Below are 13,928 nucleotides of genomic sequence, written 5' to 3'. Positions count from 1 at the left end.
GAAACCTCTCCCAGGCTGTCACACATGGCTGGGTCCAAAACGCTGCTTGGTGTGTATTGCACCAGGGGTTTTTTAAGTTGCCAGGGTTGAAAGTTACCCCACCATGTTCGCTGCCGGCAGACGCTAACACAGCCCTGGAAACATTGCGCGTTCATTGAGGACCTAGGGCTTGTGAATGTTTCTAAAACTGTTTCTGTAAAATAATAAACACATTTGATTTAACTAATTTAAGGCATTTGAATAATTAATCCTTACTACCCTTTTCCATGCCTGTTCTTGACGCTGCGGAACAGTTACAGAGCGGCGGCACAATCCCCCCGAGGCTTCCAGGACATCAGCAGCAGAACTGGCTGTGAGGAACTCCTGCACCCGAGCTCGTGTTTAACCCACTCAACATCACCGCCGGCCTTCGTTACAACTTCTCAGACACCGCTACAAAGCAGGTCATTATGTGTAACAAACACACAAACAAATATCAATACTGTTTACTTTTCACTCAGCAAGTGAGATGGTTTTGCATTTGCATTACCTGCTCTTGCGAATCACAGCTAGTCCAAGAGATCATCAGGATTATGCTCTCATTAGTGGGCATGAAATACATTAACTCCTTCTGTTTGTGCATCTCTCTTCACGCTCTCCCCCTCTCCTGCTCTCCTCTCGCACGCAATTCCAGGGATCAGCCAGGGGAAGAGACAGTACGAACAAAAGCAAAGAGAACCGGCTGGAAGGAATAACTAACAAGCAGGCACTTCCCAGCAAGTTGATTCTCTGATATGAAACTCTTCCAACTCCAAACAAGAAAGGGAGGTAGAAATCTGAACGAGCGTCAGAGAAGTTAGCAACGAGAAAACGTCTCCCTCAACTCACCAAAAGGAAGCCGGGCTTGTCAGCAACGCACATGCCATGGCACTCCGAACAAGCCAGGAATAAGAGAAGTAGAGATGATGACTTCATCAGAGGCAGCAAGAAAGGGAAGTATGACTGGAATGCCAGACAAGCCAGCAGCGCTGAGGAGCCGCGGCAGGAGGCCAGGCTCCTGCACCGCACCGCAGGACGTGCTTGAGGCGAAGGAGACTTTAGAGGACAATAAAACTTCACCGGATCGTCTGGATGTAATGCAGAAAACTAAGAGTTGATCGGGACCAAAAGCTGGTGGAAAAGGTCCCGCAGGCAGTGCTCGGAGAGGTCGGGCAACGCTCCGCCGATGCAGGCGCGCTCCTCCCTGTCCTGCCCCACTGGTTTAGGGCTTGACATCTCCAGGGTGCCCCAGAGAGCTTACCAGGGTGGAGTTTCTCTGAAACCGGAGGGAACAGGAATTACCGGTCTCCTGCTCATACAATTACACTCCATGAATTAATTTTATTGCTTAATGAATTTAGGTGTTATTCCTCTAATTTCTACATTATCTAATAACTCCTCACTACAAACCCAACAGAGGAGAGGAGGAGGCACACGGTGACAGAAGTGATTTATTTAACATGGCTCACAGTAGCATTTATGAATTAAAAACAGTCCCCGGAGAGTAGATCTTTGTAGTGTCTGTGTGATTGCAAATACTCAAGAGAGGCTGCAGAAAAATCTACATTTCAGACAGCTTTGGGTGGCCACATGAGTCCAGGAGGAAAGACGGATCTTTAATCTGAATCCAAAGGAGTATTAAGAAGCTGCTGTTAGAATAGCGAAACTTTTAAAAAGTGGAATATTACTTTGGGAATAAACAACGACGGAAAATAATAAACACTGAGTTGAGCCAACTTTCCCCTTCACGAGGCATGGATAACTTTGAACGGGAGGCAGAGATGCAAAAATATCTGATTTCCAGCGGACAAAGGTCAGTGAGGAACCACTGGCAGGTTATGGATGCACTGTAACGCTCTCTGCCTGCTCCCGTCAGCTGGACTAGACACACGGCTGCGAGGCCAGTTTCGCTGCCCAATTACCTGGAGAACTATTTATTGGAACATATCGCCCAATGCCCTGCTGATCCCTCAGTGAATTCCAGTTGATCCCTTACAGCAATATTATAACCATTATGCCACACAAAATTAATTAAAAGTCAAACCTTTATTAGGCCATAAAATTGACTTTTAAATAAAAATGGTCATGAAGCAAAAGTTTAGGGCAGTAAATGCTGCCCTCTGAAAAATCAGACTCATCTAAAAGCAAAGCTAACGAACACTCAGAGGGGGCATCTCTAGGCTAATGAAAGTTTGTGTCACCGCCACTTTTTATGTTAGAATTAAATTATTCCTTTTTGCATCTTAGAATCTGCAGCTTAAATACATTTCTATAAAGCACAGCAATCCCACTGCCTGTACCCACAACTCCTCTACATCAGAATCAGTGATTTACTCCGCGGTCACTTAATGCTCTAAGCAGAAATATTTTCCCATTTTCTCATGCTCTCACTACCTTTTCAGACAATTAAAGATACTGTTTGCAGAACTATAGCCTGTTAAAAAAAAAATCTCACTTATCTAACCATTTACATACTAAACAACAAAAAAAAAAGTGGGATCGTTACTTGCCTTTTGTGCTATGCTCTGGCACCAAATATTTAGAATTAAGCAATTAGAGGCTGGTTGTACACTAGCCTATAGGTAACGCTATCCACAGTGATTACACCAAACAGATCCAGCCGCTTACCACTACCTTTGTTTCCCTCACACATGACTTAAGTGTTACAAAACCACTATCCTCAGCTGAGCAGGGGAATGCCGTCTCCGACTCAGCAGTGTCCCTGCCTGAAAGCATAAAAAGGCACCTGAAGCACCCCTCAGAGCTGTACAATCCTCTGTGGCTACAAGAACGGTGGGTGGGACAGTGGTGTGAAGTGAAGAGCCTTACTAGGACTGGCTGGAAAACAGAAGACAACTCAACTCACAGAACACATCTGACTACGCTGCTTCCCATCAGCTAAAAATTATGACCTCTCAGGTAAAAATTATGATCAACTTCTCTCAAGGTGGAACTAAGATCTTCTGGCAGAAGAGTTTGCACTTTGTTAAATAATGATTTGAGGCGACATTGACCTTTGCAATAGCACACTGTGCACTTTAATGGATCTCGTATCATCTCTGTGTCGGGTTCCCAGATATCGTATGCTGTGCGGTATTTAATATTCCTCACACCGCTCCTGAGCGAGTGCTATTCACGGCTCTTGAATCTAGTACTGAAAAAAGCTGCGCTGTTTTTCTGTGTACTTGACGCCTATCTATTCCTCTATTTTCTCTAATATTGCCCAGTAAGAGACTTCTTTTCCCACAGCGTGCCGAGGTGCCTTTTGACTCACATAAGCAGAAACAGGACTTACTGCCCTTTTCTCCTGCCTTTCTGCGGGCTGTGGCCGCCCGGTGTCGCAGCCTCTTCCCTCCCGGAGAGCTCCGTCAGAGCTTCCACCCTCCAAAGCCGGAGAAAACAGCGTTTCTACGGTCCGCCGGCAGCGGGGCCACGGGAGGGCCGCTGCGGAGCCGCCGGGCCGGGCCGCCTCGCTAGAGGGAGCTGCAGCCGCCGCGCCGCGCCGGGAGCCGCGCTGTGCGGGAGCCGTCTGCTTCTGCCACCGGCATCCCGGGGGGCGGGGGGTCCCCTCGGGGGGTTTATCTGCTTCTTTAGTTGATGTTCAGTATCGCTGACGGTTAAGAGGACTTTCCCGTCTCTGCTGGGGAGGGTCTGCCAGCGCCCCCCCCCATCCCCGCGTGCCGCCTTCTCGCCCCGTGAGAGGCACTCGGGGCAACTCTGCCCTCCTGGACATGCACGGGGAATGTGTTCCTTACCCGAGGAGACAGATTAGAGGTATTTGTCAAGAAAGAATATATTTGCAGAGGGCAAAAAGGAAAGGAGAGAAGAAAATAGCACAAATGGGAAGGAAAGCTTAGAGCGTTCTCAACACGCGGAGTCTGAAAATACACATATTAACTTCTCTTTTCAACAAAACTGAAGAAACGGATTGGATCTGTGTACATAAGACTTAGCTGTATGTCCCCAGACCTGGTGCCAGGGAGAGACTGTGCAAGTGCGAGGTCCTACACCTGGGTCGGGGCAATCCCGGGCACAACTCCAGGCTGGGCGGGGAATGGCTGGAGAGCAGCCCTGAGGAGAAGGACCTGGGGGTGCTCATTGACGAGAAGCTCAACATGAGCCGGCAATGTGGGATCACAGCCCAGAAGGCCAACCGTATCCTGGGCTGCATCAGAAGTGTGGCCAGCAGGTCAAAGGAGGGGATTCTGCCCCCCTACTCCACTCTCGTGAGACCCCACCTGGAGTACTGCATCCAGCTCTGGAGTCCTCAACGTAAGAAGGACATGGACCTGTTGGAGCGTGTCCAGAGGAGGGCCACAAGGATGATCCGAGGGCTGGAGCACCTCCCCTGTGAGGAGAGGCTGAAGGAGTTGGGGCTGTTCAGCCTGGAGAAGAGAAGGCTCCGGGGAGATCTTATTGCGGCCTTCCAGTCCCTAACGGGGGCCTACAGGAGAGGTGGGGAAGGGCTTTTTACTGGGGCATGTAGCGATAGGACGAGGGGGAATGGCTTCAAACTGGAAGAGGGCAGGTTCAGATTGAACATTAGGAAGAAGTTTTTCCCGTTGAGGGTGGTGCGGCACTGGGACAGGTTGCCCAGAGAGGCTGTTGAGGGCCCATCCCTGGAGGTGTTCAAGGCCAGGCTGGACGTGGCCTTGGGCAACCTGGGCTGGTGGGAGGTGGCCCTGCCTATGGCGGGGGGGTGGAACTCGATGATCATCAAGGTCCTTTCCAACCTAAACCATCCTATGAAAAAAGTCATTGAGTACCTCAGCTCTGTCTCTGTCCCGGGTAACCAGTTCTTGTGTTTCCTTCCAGAGAGGGCCCACATTTTCCCTAGTCTTTCTTTTCTCTCTGACGTACTTAAAGAAGGATTTTTTTTGGTTGTCTTGATGTCCCTGGCCAGATTTAGTTCCATCTGGGCTTTAGCTTCTCTAACCCGATCCCTGGCTGCTCCAACAGTTCCTCTGTATACCTCCCAGGCTACCCGCCCCCGTTTCCACTCCTGTAGGCCTCCTTTTTCCTTTTGCTCATGTCCAAGTGCATTTATTACAAACTCCATTTTACTGTCTAGTATTTTTTAATTAGATATGTGTATATATATATTTGGTATTTTTATTCTTTATTTATCAGTCTCTGAAATAAAATATGTATGATATTTATCTCTTTGGTATGATGTCTAGAGAACAAATTTGTCTTTTGCTAACAGCATATCATTAGGAGCCTTTTCTCCAGGGTAAAATTGAAATCAAGCACAGACTTAAAAAATACATCAGAAAAAGATGAAATTCTAGCCTGGTTGGGAACCGGATTGTGGAGGCTGCTAATTCCACTGTTAAACTGGAAAGGATGATAAAGTGAAGTGGAACGTCAGCTTCCTCCTATGTGATGATAAAGACAAGCAACGTGGAGTCTGGAGAACAAGAAGTCAGCTCTGGGGAGATTTAAATTAGGTTCATCCATCATGCTTAACATTTCTCCAAAGTTTCGACACTGTTACCGTGCCGTTTTCTTACAGCGCTTCCGCAGCACGGCTGCCGGTCCGCAGAGGCAGCCCAAGGCAGAGGAAGAGCTTCTATACTCTGTAATCTGTCACTGCGGACATAAACTGTGTCACCCGTACACACCGTCCCGGGCAGGGAGGACACAACCCTCTTCTACTCGAGACTGCCCCGAGCCCCAGTGGGCCGAAGCACTGTCCGTGGCCAGCTGCCTCTGCAGACTGCTGGCCCAACACAAGGCGGCCACCAGCACATGGTGGCGGAGGACCACAGGCACCTGCCAGACGGTCTCACATAGCCTTTGGCCAACCTCGCAGGATCCCCGCAGCAGGACGGCTGGAGAAGGGACTGTCCCTTCTGCGGCTCAGTCTCCCTCAGGGATTTCGGTACAGCGGAGGCAGGTCCTGCCAGGCCTCCCGTTTCCTTAAAGCTCCCAGGATTGCAGAAGGAAGTTGGAAACCTCACAAGAACAGATTGTGCTGCAGCATATTGGCCCTCTTCACTTCAAGTTCCGTTTCAGAGGACCAAAAAGTATAGAGGCACATAGTGCCCCAGCGGCAGCCCCGGTGAGACGGGAGGTGCGCATCCAGACCCCAGCCGTGGGTTTGTCTCCCGTCAGTGAGGTTTGTTCCCTTGCCAGGGTGTTCTTCTGTTTGGTTTGGGGCTTTCAGGCCAACTACAAACGGGTTCGGAACAGTTTACTTTCCGTGTGGAGTAGCAGCACGGTATAAATGAAAACTGTGCAGTTTAATTACTAGGCTATTTTTCCAGTCGTGCGTGGTGGCTGCTGTAACAGGTCTGTACTGGCAAAATGCAAATTAAATAAATAAATACTTAATTTATAAGCATGATTCATCAGAGATTTCATCTTCTACAGCAAAGAAACAGATGTTCTATTGATGGCACTTCATTAGAGAGATAAATGGGGTCACATACATATCTCTATTCACATCCATCTGCATAATAGACCAAACATTAAGATTGGAAATTCACATGGTACGTGCAGTTCTTGCATCAGCCCAAAAGAGTCTTAATGCCCAGAGCCAATCAATCCAGGTTAGATTGCCTTAGCATTGAAGGAACTTTAAATATTGTTCAAGAAAGCAGAAGGTTGGGATTCAACACTGATATTTAGGGTACAGTTTCATTGGAAACACTTACAGAACAATGATGGATTTTAACTAACTGGATTTTTGGTAGCTACTGGATGAAATATCGCACCCCTCCTGATGAAGCAACTCAAAGACAACATTAAAAAGCCACAGTGACAAAGTCTGAAACAGTCGTCTTCCTCCAGTTACAGTTCTGACTGGTTGGGATTAGGGCTACTGTTAGGGACAGCTGAGAAATTTTTTTCTGTTTTTCCAAATGTTTATGCGGGAGGCCCAAGAGCTCCCTACCGAATACAAACAAGTCTCCTTCATTTTAATATGCATTAATAGAAGCTAGTGCTTACAAAAAGTGTCACCTTCTCTGCCAACCTGGTTATTTTTTAAAGGCGAGTGCTTACGCAAATGTTCTGCATTTGCTTGTGTGTGGATGTGGGCGCACGCACACACGCCCGTCAGGGTACGCTGCGTCTGCCCCGCCGCAGCAATCGACCCGTGTGCCCGCGCACCCAGAGTATTGCTGAAAATGCGTCCTGTCCTTACTACTCATACTCAGACATCTTTCTCCTAGCTGTTCAGACTCTTTAAAGCAACTGGTTTACATTCCACAATTCCTAATTGTGGAACATAAATCTTAATTTATTGTGACTGACACTTATACTTCCTTTGGGGGTGGGTGGGTATTTCTGCTTCTCTTGCACACACATGCTTTGGAAACATACTTGCAGGTGTCAGCTTCACTTTTTAGTTTTCAAGCAAACATCCCTAGTGCCAATGAAAGAGACAGGAAAAAAAAAAAAAAAGCTTAAGAAGCAGTCATGTTTTCTTATTTCATATAAATAACAGCATGCCACAGATGGGCATAGAGAACCCACCATCCAAACTACTACATTCCTGTAGGCAACTAGCCATAGCAATCGTGCCTGCTCCGGGAGCGTGTTGCCCGGCTTTTCTAAGTCATATGCCCTGCTTACCTACAAACAAAAATGTGCAGTAGATTCCAAACAGGAATCTAGTGGGGCTATATCCACTTGTACATTTCCCATCCTATTTTTGAAGTGGGAGGGAGCGGGAGGATGTTCGTACCTACACTAACACCGACGCTTGCGTTTTCTGTCCTAAAAAATCTGCAGGGTATGTGAAAGGATTCCTTCCTCCACCTCCGAACCGCAGCCGCGCCGAGGAGCAATACAGTGGCTGTTCAGCCACACACTGCAACGCTGCCAAACAGTTTAGCACATGTTGTGAACAATATTCACTCTTCCTGGGGAGATTAATGCACTCCACCCCACTCTCCGAAATTTTATCTTGGTATTCCCCCAAAATTCAACCGGCTCTAGAAGTAAAGTTACATAAACGAACGGCAAATGTTCTCACTTTAAATACGACAGCCAGATCAAAATTCCTCTCATCTGAGGGTATAAAGGTAACAACTGTTAACCTTTGACTGCTAAAAATGTAAAGGGAAAATATCTTTCATTTAAAACTTGCTCGTTTGGTTACCATGGACACTGCTTAATCATGAAGGATGACTATTACTTGTTCCTATAGTAACCAAGAAGCTTAAGAAGCATCCTGTAATTTAACTCCAGATGCCAAATTTTACAACAGTCCACCTATTACCACATTTGGATACTTCAGAACAAGCCCAGGCTCGATCTCTGACTCCGCAAGAGACTCACTGATGCAGAAGTGCTGTAAGAAATCAAAAATGTGAGCACATAATGTACAAAAGAAACCTGCACTTCAAATAAATTGGTTTCTTCAAAAAGAAACATTAAGTGCTCAGCATCTGAGGATTCATTTTTCAGTATAAATGTTAATGAAGCAAAAATTTGGCCATCTTTATTCTTGTCAATGTTTCTCAAAGTCTACAATAGCAGGGCATGTTTTTTCCTCAAAGTGGATGCTTCAATGCTCAACTTAAAATGAACTTCCGAAGTAATGCTGAGTAGCCAGCATTCATAAACGAACCTCCGAGCACAGATCAGGACTCCGAGCTCTCAAGAACAAACCTACAATAAGACCATGTGTCCCTCACGCAAGCAAGAAGCAATGGACAGCACAAACTTTCCAAATTCAGGCAACCAATGTCTTGCTCTAGAAAACCTTTTAGAGTATTTCTGCTTATTAAACAAACAAACAAACAAAAAGCATAACACTTGCCTGGCGTTACTCATCACCATAAAGCTTTAACTTCAGCACCACCAAAGACATTTTAGTCAGCAGCTTCGTCTCCTGTAGGTCTGGGGAGATGAAGCTTCCAGAAATGTCCTGGGGCTCACACTGTTTCTTGACCCTCGCCAGTTCTGTATTGGGTGTGAATTCTCAGTTTTCAAAAAGCCACCAGTTTTTACGTTCACTGATTTCCAAAGGGCCCTGAGGAAAGTTGGTTTCCAAGCCTGACCCCGAGGCTGTATAAACCAGTGAAAGGAGGAAAGAAGTTCCGGGGTTTGCGTACCTTTTTTAATATGCATCTACACAAACACACAAGCAATTAATATCTACATTTAAAATATTCTCTGCAGTGTGCAAAAGGAAAGCAAACTACCTTCAGCTCGTCGAAAAAAGCAAAACCGATAATGCCCAAGTATGGAAAGTGACCCGGCTCCTTCCCGTCTCTATTGAGAGCAGGGAAAATTAAAGGATTATAGAGTGCCTTCAGTGCAATAACTTAAGGGATTAGTGGCACACTAGAAGGCCTTCAAGGGAAATGCAGGTTTAAAAGCTTTAAAAGGCAGCTCTGTGTCTAACTTGTTTGGACTGCCACAGCTGTAAGGAGACAAACTTACTCTAATACATAAGAGATCATGAAAGGTCTGCTGAAACCCCTCTAAGCGTGTTCCTGGAAGCAATTCTTTTTTGGACTCAGACCAGGGTTTTTAACCTCTTTCTCATTTATTACCTATGGCTTTTAGATAAAAACTCGCTCTGCATTACATGGGAGCAACTCTGCCGCTTTATTTCCTTTCGGAGTAATCAGCCCCTCTTAGCAGCGCTGCTAGAGGCAAGTGAGGTTCCGACCAGAAGGAAAGGACTTAAAATAGAGATAAAGCAGAAGATGAGCAAGAAGAGACAACAGTCAACCTTCAAGCTGCCTGAAAGTTGCTGGTACAATTTCCAAACTTCTGTCAGAGCATTAAATGAGCTGGTTTGGGGATAGTAATTTCCTAAGTTACCCTTAAGCAGTATTGACAGTTCTCACAATTTCATCAAGACTGTTGCGCTATTTAGTTACCTCTTAAAGATGCACCTGCTGGGACCACGGGACATTCAGGTATGGGACTATGGTCACAATTTTAGAGAAAGAACATGACAGTCAAAACTCCGGAATTCTATTCTTACCTCAGGGCAAAAGGAAAGACTCAGAGGAAAACACAGAGCTACTGGAGTTGGTGCCATCGCTCTGCCATTGGCCTTCCAGGGGACTTCCTGCGAGTTACCCCTGGACACATCACCCGTTAAATAAGAATACATCTACCTAAGGCTTCTTTCAAGTCCACCAAGTATTTGCAGTTCTTAGAAACACGCTAAAGAAAACCAAGCAACTATTATAAGGCAGCGTTTGGGTTATGCATGAAGATGTTCAGCAGATGTTTACTGTTTGGGGTAGTGCCACAAACACCACAATGGACACGTAGCCCAGACTAACGGTATTGGCAGACACATACACCTTTCCAGTTGCCCAATTTCATCAGGATTCTGGGTTCTTTAGTCAAATTTGCTTTTTTCAAACTGTTTATCGGACTGGCAGAGCTCGCTGCCCCTGCCTCAGCCCGCACAGGCGCTGAATCAAGGTGGCTGCGCTGTCCTGCACGAGTCTGTCCCCATGTTCCAAATTGCTCCCGACGGTTCTGCTGTCTTTCTTTTCCTTCCCTTCTTACCCCTACCCCTCTTGTCTCTCACTATCAAAACTCCATATTCAGAAAGCCTTCAACCACCTCCTTTGCAGTGTTAAATTAAAATCTGACAGAAGTTACGACACATGAAAACCAAAAGAGGGAAATACAAAGCTCTCAAAACTGCAGGATGTTGTCGTTAAGAGGGCAGTTGAAAAGTAAATAAAGGGTAAGGTGTTACCCCAGCCTGTCACAACCAAACAAAATGATTGGTTCCCCAAATCCCAAACATAGTCCAAACCCCACCCCGTAGTTTGTTACCTTCGCACGTTGGGCGCAGGAGTAGGGTTTGACCGCCCTGTAGCTGCAGGCACGGAATGGCAGCGCTGAGCGGTGGTGACACACAGCGTGGCCGATCGGGGACTCTGTCTCTGGAAACAGAGGCTGTTCCCTCCACCGCTGATGACAGCAAGACAGGACCGGGTATTTGTAATTCTTGCTTACTACACGTGGTCTCTAACTCGCCATGCAAATACCAGAGTGCTCCTTGGAGTTTCGCTCTGGTGTTTCCAATGGCTCCTCATGGGAAGCTTTAAAACTCGATTCGTTTTTAATCTAGCAGGGATTGACGCATTTGTTACAGAAAATACTACGTTTTAATGTTTCTGCATTTCTGACATACTTCCAAAGGAGGTGATGTAGGTCAGTGTGGCATCACCAGCACTGTGAGAGCAAAAGCAGAGCTCAAGGCACCACTGCCACCGTGCTCCTCCTGGCCTGCGGAGGGGGTTATCTAACCTTTGCCTCCATAGACAATAAATTCACTCTAAATGTTTATTAAATGGATGCTTAGAATTCTATATCCATTGTTTTCATATCAAAACAATTCAAGGATTCCGCCATCACGCACTACTTCCCAAGTTATTAAATTTAGTATAGATTTTTATTAGACAATTAAGCATTGAACAAATACGGCAAAGTCTCAGCTGGAGCACCAGCACTAAAAATAGCACGGCTGCTGGGGAATATTCCTTACAAAACATACAGCTTAAAAAACTGTGCATATCTTTTCTATGGGCATCTGTCAGCCACACTGTTAATATTTCAATGAAAAACTGCAAGAGTCCTGTGCTGAAATAGAAAATGCCACAAAAAAGACTTGAAAAACAAAGCGAGGTCATTAAAAACTGTGAAGCAGGAAGGTCTCCTTTTCCTGACATTTAAAAGACACCACCCTCGGAATAAAAGCCCTTATTGCTAACGTTTATTGCTGGACTCTTCACTCGCCTGCTCCCAGTCCTTACATGAAAAAAATTGTTTATGTAATATTTTTTAGAAACATTACAGGTATTCTAAGGCACATAATTTGGATTCTTCACGAAATCTCACGTACAGGAGACAGGAGAAGCGTACACATGTACTCCTTTGGCTATCCAGAATAAAACGCAATATAATATGATACAATGCAATCTGCTTGGACCATTAATTGGCTACTGAAGAGAACAACTTAAAACTTACAACTTGAAACCATGTAAATCATAAATTAAGAACGGGAAGAGTGATTCTAAGTTTGAGCTGGCCCCAGTGCAGCCCAGCGATGCCCGTGAGGGGAAGGCGGGCAATAGGGCAGCCCCCACGGGGGTCCCAAGGCACAGAGGCTCCGTCTCGCCTCGGAGACCAGACGGACCAGGCACACCGACCGGCAAGATGTTGTTATGCTCCTCTTTCCTTCCAGACTTGACTTCCTGCTGACCACACCTCATTCAGTACCCACCACTGGTACAGAGAGATGTGCTGAAATGGCAAAATCACTCATCTTGTCAAATTTTGTAGGATGTGAGTCAGAGAACAACAGTAAAACTGGAACATTTAACTCAGATTTCTGCCTGCCAATACAAATACATGCAACACTTAGGCGTACTTGTATCTGCAAGGGTAACAACGTATATTTCAAACTTCCATACACTGATGCAGATTCAGTTTCTTTTAAGAAAAAATCATATTCTTTGGTCGTACAGACCATTAGAAGCTGCCAGATGTTTGTCAGAGAGACGTGGCCTCTCTCAACAAATTTTTTGTGTGACGATCTAGATGCAATTCAAAAGATCAGACCAAGAGCGCAGTAACAGAAGCGAGTGAGAAGGAGGAGGTTATAGTAACGTGTGCTCTTTGGAGACAGGTGCACAGATGGGCAGTGGCGGTGGTATTGTACTCACAACTACTCAGACTGATAAAAATAGGGATCACAGTAGGAAAAATCAAGGCTCAGGTGCACATATGGGTTTGGCATGCCAAAAAAAAAAAAAAAGAAGGCATTGTAAGTGTAGGGAGATGACCTGTTTGGAGAGCACAGTACAAATTACTTATTTGCTTATTTATTCATTATGGTACTGTTCTTCTGCGATGGAAAAGTCTGGTCAATACTGATCTATCAGTCAGCAAAGGTAGGTTCGGGTATGATGTAGGTATTCTAATACCCAGGGCCTCGCCAGAGCCAGAACTGTCTAAGCTGAACTTCATTTAGCATAAGTGTAGACAAAAGACATACATTGAAACACACATGCTGTCAACAATCTGAAAGGCATGCAGCTAAGTGCAATTCAAAGAGAAGTTAATTGTGGGTCATGAAAAGAACAAAGTATTGTGTACTTACAGAACCCTGAGTCTTACTTAACAGTATGGTGGGAATGTTCAGTAAAGGCAACATTTCTAATCGCAATGAGAGACCCCTTTGCCCCACAACAGCTAAAACAGAGTCATGTCCAGGGCGCTGCCCTGGGCTATGGGACAAAGTCCTGCAGAGGTGGAAAGGCAGAAGTTCCACCTGGCATTCCTTGTCGAACATCGCTTTTCGTTAACATGCTGCAAAATAGATTTTCAGCTAGGAAAGATAGAGAGAAGTGTGCAAAATCTCAGTTAGCTTTAAATATAATAAGCCCTCCTTTGTTGTTATGTCATTCTGTTACATGCTGGGACAATTTTCAAGTCTCTGCTTCCCTTGTCCCAAGCGAGTGCCTTAACCTCTAAGGTATTGGCTATTTCGGTACAAGTTGATCTCTCGTTTATCACTTAAAAGGTTTTGATTTCATCAAACAGATAGAGAAAGACTAAACTCCAGCCGTTTTTGAGAGATGTGTATCTGAATAGCCTGCGTTGAGAAAAAACCAGTCTGACCTTAGCCTCCAAGCTCTCAGTGTTTGGTGTACTAAAATACTGGGCTTTGCTGAAGATCAGTCGGTTCTCTCTTCACAGCAGCCATCAAAGGAAAAGAAGAAGAAAGCCTGTTTAATGAAAATCCTTTTTGTAGTACACCTTGAAAAGCATTCGTGATAAACAGAACTTGGAGCAAGACATTTATGTCCAAGGAGCTGACAGAGGCAGAAGTATCAGGAACACTAAACCTTCAGGATCAGGAACTCAAAATGTTCTCAAATTCTTAGAGCTTTGATGACAACTGACTGCCT

This window comes from Vanellus vanellus (genome assembly GCF_965231255.1).
Source record: "Vanellus vanellus genome assembly, chromosome: 18".
Lineage (NCBI taxonomy): Eukaryota > Metazoa > Chordata > Aves > Charadriiformes > Charadriidae > Vanellus > Vanellus vanellus.
The sequence above is the reverse complement of the archived record's forward strand: the minus strand, read 5'-3'. Positions refer to the sequence as shown.